The sequence below is a fragment of the Marmota marmota genome, unplaced genomic scaffold (genome assembly GCF_001458135.2).
Source record: "Marmota marmota marmota unplaced genomic scaffold, marMar, whole genome shotgun sequence".
Lineage (NCBI taxonomy): Eukaryota > Metazoa > Chordata > Mammalia > Rodentia > Sciuridae > Marmota > Marmota marmota.
In genome coordinates, this window is record NW_025999872.1 from 843,140 (window position 1) to 849,633 (window position 6,494).

The window sequence follows — 6,494 nt, forward strand, 5'->3', positions numbered from 1 at the left end:
CCCGGGCGACGTGGGGCTGCGCGGGGGCAGGTTCCGGGGCGGGCTGTGGGACCCGGGTGCTAGAGCCCCAGCTCTCCCAGGCAGACGGTGCGCTTTGCCCAGGGCCTTTCCCGCGCTGGAGGCGGTGTCGAGCCGAGCTGGCAGCAAATCTGGAGTGCCCAGGCTCCGAGGGACTGGCGAACCCCTTTCACCCGTCGAGGGCGGGGTTGGAACACTCCTGAACGCCCAAGCAGATGCTCCAGATTCAGGGACTTTCCTTCCTACCAGTGGGTGAACCTGCAGCCTGAACCGGAACCCCGCTTCCCCGCCCCCGCAGTTAGCTCCCTTCCCGCCCACGTCCTTTCCCACATTTGTGGGGCGGAACCTGTCCTTTGCCACTAGACTCAGAGCCTCGGGATCGAGGCTAGATCTTCGTCTCCGCGCTTCTGCGGTGCAGCTTTCCCCGGGGTTCCTCGGATTCAGGCACCTTCTGCTTTCAACTTGGTCCCTTTCCTCCTTAATCCGTTTCTCCTTATTCTTAGTTCGTACCTGCCTAGCAGCTGCAACACTGTTTTAGCACCCAAAAGAGCCACCTCCAACCGCAGGAGCGGCACGGGGGTATAGCTCAGTGGTAGAGCATTTGACTGCAGATCAAGAGGTCCCTGGTTCAAATCCGGGTGCCCCCTTGGTGTCTTTTTCTCCTCTATGTAATGAGCATAATTCCTTTTTTCATTCTCAATTCACATTTTTACGTTGTATCCTAGGTTATAAGAAAACAAAAACGGGGGCGGGGTGAGTCCCTTCCTCGTTTTCCAACCTTAGCCGAAAGCTTTCTGTTTTGCTTTGTGTCCACCGGAAGGTGGTGGTGTGGGTTGAGTGCACTATCAGATACAAAAGATGCACGTCCCCATACTGGCGCCAGAGGTGGGATTTCTGCTGCCACCACCACAGGTGTATCAGGCACTTCAGGACGCTGGGTTCGGGGTACAGGATGACTACCCCAGGTTGTCTTTCGTATCCGATGGGGGCAGGGGTGGGTCAAAGAGGGAAATCCACAGGCACAGCCCTTTCCAACTTCAACTTTTTCCTTTTTTCTTCTTTATTTTATATTATTATTTTTATTGTTGTTTGTTTTGTTCGACTTCATTACCATTGGACATGGACATGTTGTGTTCACCCTTCCCTATTGCTCATGACAGAGAGAGACTGAAGACATTTCAGGAACAGTAAAATGACCAATACATGCCTATCCGTTTACTTTAATGTACGAAAATTAAGTTACCCCGTTGCAAACCATAGAAATGAATGCACGCAGCAAAATTATCCTGAGGGCTTGTTTCTGATTCTTAGAGCTGGAATGGGCCCCAGAGAATTAGCTTTTCCAGTAATTTCCCAGGTGATGCTGGTGATACTGGTTCCCCGAACACACTTTGAGGAACAGTGGACCGGTTATCTAGTTTCAAATTCTAAAGATGTGAACAGATATCTGCTGGCTGTGTGACCATGTCATTGTGTGGTTGGAGAAAAATGATAAGTTTGAGGGAGAATCAAGGGCATCCCTTCCACTAGGTTTTGCCCCAAAAAAGGAAAAAATAAGGGAGACAAGCAGAGGCATGTTGCTTGAGTCAGGGGAAAACTGTGATATTTTAAATCCGGAATCTGATTGTGTCATCCCTAGGGACCTAGGGAAATACTTGGGCACATTTTTCCCCCAGTTCCCATTACAGCGAGCTGCTGGGCTGGACACGGAGATAAGTAAGAGCCATGGTGCAAAACCCAGGCTGCAGAAACAGCTAACCAGCATTTCTCCCCTTTCCCAGACACCAACCCCTGAACATGGCACCTGTAGATTATCAAGCCAAGGCCCTGCCTTTGTGCTAATATAAAGAAGGGAAGTTACTCACTTTCAACCTGTCATCTCTGTACTATGACCCCTTAAACTTGGCCAGAATATAAGCTTTCTGAACCTGGATTCATCCTTAGTCTTTTCAACCAGGGTATGAACTAGGCAAAATAGTACTGCTCTGACCCTAACATGCCTTTTTTTTATTTTTTAAAACCCCAAATCAAATTATAATTAACAATAATCAGTGGGTTAGTGAACAATTTCTAAGATGATAATAACTCATTGCCTTGCCTCTACCTATTGAGGGTGCAGGTGGGCTTTTTATCACATAGTCAGGGTCGAAGACTCAAACCTACTAAAGCTACCTACTGTGTTGCTGCTAGTTCTTGGACACCAGGAACCAGGGGGGAAAATTATGCTAGTGGAAGAATCAAAGGACATTTTTCAGAAGTTTTGAATCCAGAAATCCCCTAGTGACTGGTTATCTGAGTCACCTGTGAAAAATAGTAAAGTACTAGCAAGGGGGCACCCGGATTTGAACCGGGGACCTCTTGATCTGCAGTCAAATGCTCTACCACTGAGCTATACCCCCTCTGCTGGTAAGTGCCTTTGAATTCTTTTTACTTGGACTATCAAGTTTTCATGCTGAAAGTCACTTATCTATCCAAAATTAAGACATTTTTGCTAAATGACATTGAATTTACCAATGAGAGAGGCATAAATGAAAAAAAAAAAAAAAACATGTTTGAAAACATGTAAACGTAGTTTTTTTTCTGGGCTCAGTTCTTTGTTCATAACACCACTCATTTCTTTCCCCTCACAAGTCAAAACTGGAGAGGGAAACTTTTCCCATGGTCTCTCTAAAAGGAATACAAATAATAACTAAAAAGACACCTCCACTGAGGCCTTCTGGGTGTACAAGCTGTTGGTTCCCCACTTTTTTTTTTTTTTTTTAATGGAGCACTCACTGTGCAGAACAAACTTTCAACAGAAAGATACGGAGTTTCTAACTCACTGAGTTTACAATCTACTGGGGACAGACTGGAAATAAACACAAGTGAATAAACAAGGAAATAGAGCAGTGATAAAGGAAATTATTGAAATAAAGACCAAAATGTAATTAAGAAGGTACTGGGATTATTTCAAGTTGGACAGCCATGGAAGGCTTTTTTCTCCCCTTTTCTTGAGGAGTGAACCCAGTGCCTTAGGCACACATGCTAGGGAAGGACTTTTACCAATAAACTACCTTCCTAGCTCCATGGAATCCCCTTTTTTTTTTTTGTAATATATATATTTTTAGTTATACATGAATGCAATATCTTTATTTTGTTTATTTATTTTTAGATGGTGCTGAGGATCAAAACTAGTGCCTCACACATGTGAGCACTCTACCACTGAGCCACAACCCCAGCCCCACAGAAGGCCTTTTTGAGCAGATAAATTGGCAGTTCAAACCTGAATAACATGTAGAAAGCAGCCATTTGGCAATCTATGGGGGAAAGGTACTGAAGGTGAAGGAAATGGCTACTACAACATCCCTGAGGCTTGAGGAAGTTGGACCACGGTAGAGCAATTTGAGAGAGTTCGAAAAATAGCCAGGGGTGAGTGACCCAGGTTTGTAATTCCAGCAACTCAGAAGACTGAGGCAAGAGGATCACAAGATCCTGGGCCAGCCCCAGAAATTTAGCAAGATCCTGTCTCAAAATAAGCACATCACGGAGGAACTGAGTGGTAGAGCAAATCTGATCACCTCACGGCCAGAAGCACAAGAGAGAGGAACAAGCTCGGGTCTCACTATCCCCCTTATGGGCACATCCCCAGTGACCCAAAGACATCCCAGTAGGTCTCACTATCTCTCAATAGTACCACTCTGGGAAGAAACTGTTAACATATGGGCCTTTGGGGGGACTTTTAAGATCCATATTATAGCAATATCAATTATTTGGAAGCTAATTTTTAAATGTTGTCTTTTTCTGTTTTCACTGTTGGAGATCAACCAAACCTCTTGTTTCAGGTTCATGTGATGATGTAGGTGAAAGATGGTGACAAGGTCTTAGACTTTGGTGTATGAGTTTCCTGTTGTTGCTGTAACAAATCACCACGATTTATTTGCTTAGCACAGCACAGATTTATTATCTTACAGTTCTGGAGGTCAAAATTTAAAAAATTAGGGTTGGGGATATAGTTCAGTTGGAGAGCATGTGGCTAGTATGCACAAGTCCCTGGCTTTGATTCCCACTACCACCAAAAATAAATAAATTCCAAAATCAATTTCACTGGGCTAAAAATCAGAACGTTATCATGTCTCCATTACTTCTGGAAGCTCTAAGTCCCTTGACACTTCCAGCTTCTAGAGGCTGCTACATTTGTTGGTTCATAGCCCATTCCTCAATGGCATCAACCAGCAGCATGGCATCCTCTCCCCCTGTGCCATCCTTACACCTCTCTGACTGACCTTCTTGCTTCCTCCTTATAAGGACCACTGTAATTACTTTGAGCTCACCTGGATAATCCAGGGTAATCTCCTCATCTCAAGATCTTTGATTTAATCACATCTGCAAGTCACACATTCACAAGTGGGTTCACAAGGTACTTGAGATAGGGACATATTTGGAGGGCTGTTATTTATTCTACCATAATTTGGAACAGCAGAGGTGGAAAAATATACAGGCATGCAGATTGCTCCTGGCAAGGCAGCCTTATCATTTACTGTAGTTGGATGGCTCATGAAGGATGAGAGAAAGAATCAAGAATGATCGGTATTTTTTTATCTTTTACTATCTAGGGTAGTCATGTGTTTTCCTCAAATTAAAAATTTTTTAAAGGGGGAAAAGTAGCCAGATGAATGAGAAGTTGTGGTCCATTTGTGTGCAATGTGTCAAAATGCATTCTACTGTTATTTATAACTAATTAGAACAAATTTTGAAATTTTTTAAAAAGAGGGAAAAGGATAAATGTAGGGAAAAAAAATCAAGAGTTTTTTTGTTTGTTTGTTTGTTTTTTTAAGGTGAGGATGTAGCTCAGTGGTAGTGTCACCAGAGGAGGCCTCAGGAATTTCCAGAGTGGGGGAATCTCAACTCAGGATTAGTGGTGTTCTTGACATACATTATAGAACTAATTTTAATACTCTGTTTTGCTGGGCACGGTGGTACATGCCTGTAATCCCAGTGGCTGGGGAGGCTGAGGCAGGAGGATCGCGAGTTCAAAGGCCAGCATCAGCAATTTAGCAAAGCTCTAAGCAACTCAGTGAGACCCTGTCTCTAATTAAAAATAAATAAATTTTAAAAAAGGTTGGGGGTGTGGCACAGTGGTTAGGTGCCCCTGAATTCAATCCCCAGTACCAAAGAAAAACAAACAAAAAAGAATGTGTTGGGTCAGTCAGAGATGGACAGAGATTTATTTAGCAAAGCAGAGACACATTCAAGGAAGAATGCACTCTATCACAAGAGTGAGATGCAATTTGGGGGCTGGGACTCTTCTTTTAAAGGAAACTTGATACCAGGTATGGTGGCTGTAATTTCAGTTGCTCAGGATGCTGAGGCAAGAGTATTACAAGTTTGGGGTCAGCCTGGGACAACTTAGTAAGGACCTAAGTAACTTAGTGAGAACCTGTCTCAAAATAAAAAATAGCTTAGTGATAGAAAATCCCTGGGTTTGGGCTGGGGATGTGGCTTAGCGGTAGAACGCTCACTCGCCTAGCACATGCGAGGCCCTAGGTTCCATCCTCAGCACCACATAAAAATAAATAAATGAAGATATTGTATCCAACCAAAAAATAAATATTAAAAAAAGAAAAGAAAGAAAAAAAAAAAAGAAAGAAAATCCCTGGGTTCAAGCCCAAATACTGCAAATAAATGAAAAAAGAAAACTTGGTTGGGTATGGGAAGGCATGTGGGAATATCAGTCTGGTGGTCTGTCCTCAAGATCTTTAGGTTGACATGGTCTCCATTATCTGCTGTAGATAACGTTGGAAAGATTTTTAAATATATTATGTCTGCTTTGCTTGATCTTTTTATTTTGTGGGCTAATTATCAGTACAGAAAGGTAATTTTCATAAGTGAGTGAATTTATGGGAACTCTAAGATTTACTGATTTCTCAGAAATTTGGGCATGACAGGCCTGGGAGAAGAATGAACTTGAGGAATGACAGGCATGGAAAGGTATGCACAATTTCAAGTCAAAATTGTATTTCCTGCAGGGCATGGTCATGCACGCCTGTAATCTCAGCAACTCAGGAGGCTGAGGCAGGAGGATCACAAATTCCAGGCTGGCCTCAGCAACTCTGCAAGGCCCTAAGCAATTTAGCAAGAATCTGTCTCAAAATAAAAATAATTTTTAAAGAGTCTGGGGACGGGCTGGGGATGTGGCTCAAGCGGTAGCGTGCTCGCCTGGCATGTGTGCGGCCTGGGTTCGATCCTCAGCACCACATCCAAACAAAGATGTTGTGTCTGCCGAAAACTAAAAAATAAATACTAAAATTCTTTCTCTCTTAAAAAAAAAAAGAGTCTGGGGATGTAGCTCAGTGGCCAAGCTCCCCTGAGTTAAATACCTAGTGCTAAAAAATACAAATAAAAAATAGATAAAATTGCATTTTTTTGTTCTTCCTTTTGTCTCTTTTCTACTCCCCGCCCCCATCTTACCCCAGTAGTATGTGATGTCCTGGATTAAA

At 43.3% G+C, this 6,494-nt stretch overlaps 2 non-coding genes across 2 annotated transcripts; one reads left to right on the forward strand and one right to left on the reverse strand.

Moving 5' to 3' along the window:
* Window positions 1–593: 593 nt before the first annotated feature.
* On the forward strand, window positions 594–665 carry Trnac-gca. The gene has a single exon. It is a non-coding gene; the product is annotated as a tRNA-Cys (tRNA).
* Window positions 666–2,345: 1,680 nt separating this feature from the next.
* Trnac-gca lies at window positions 2,346–2,417 on the reverse strand. The gene has a single exon. It is a non-coding gene; the product is annotated as a tRNA-Cys (tRNA).
* Between the last annotated feature and the right edge of the window lie 4,077 nt (window positions 2,418–6,494).